This window comes from Propithecus coquereli, unplaced genomic scaffold (genome assembly GCF_000956105.1).
Source record: "Propithecus coquereli isolate 6110/MARCELLA unplaced genomic scaffold, Pcoq_1.0 Scaffold35, whole genome shotgun sequence".
NCBI classification, from domain to species: domain Eukaryota; kingdom Metazoa; phylum Chordata; class Mammalia; order Primates; family Indriidae; genus Propithecus; species Propithecus coquereli.
In genome coordinates this window covers 11,433,799-11,434,257 of record NW_012149174.1, presented here as the reverse complement: position 1 = coordinate 11,434,257, position 459 = coordinate 11,433,799, and positions in this window count along the sequence as shown.

Here is a 459-nt window from a genome sequence, read left to right as displayed (position 1 = left end):
CTCTTACAAAAATCAATTCAAGATGGATAACAGACTTAAACCTAAGGCATGAAAACTTATTCTGGAAGAAGATGTTGGGAAGACCCTTTCAGACATTGACCTAGGCAAAGAATTTTTGAAGAAGACCCCCAAAGCAATCACAGCAGCAACAAAAATAAATAAATATGACCTGATAAAATTGAAAAGCTTTTGCACAGGCAAGAAAACTATCATTAGAGTGAATAGACAGCCTACAGAATGGGAGAAAATAATTGCTCTCTACACCTCAGATAAATAGCTGACAACAAGAATCTATCTAGAACTTAAAAAAATCAACAAGAAAAAATCAAACAACTCTATCAATAAACGGGCAAAGGACATGAACAGAACAGAAACTTTTCAAAAGAAGACAGAATAATGGCCAGCAAACATATAAAAAAATGCTCAACATCTCTAATCATTAGAGAAATGCAAATCAAA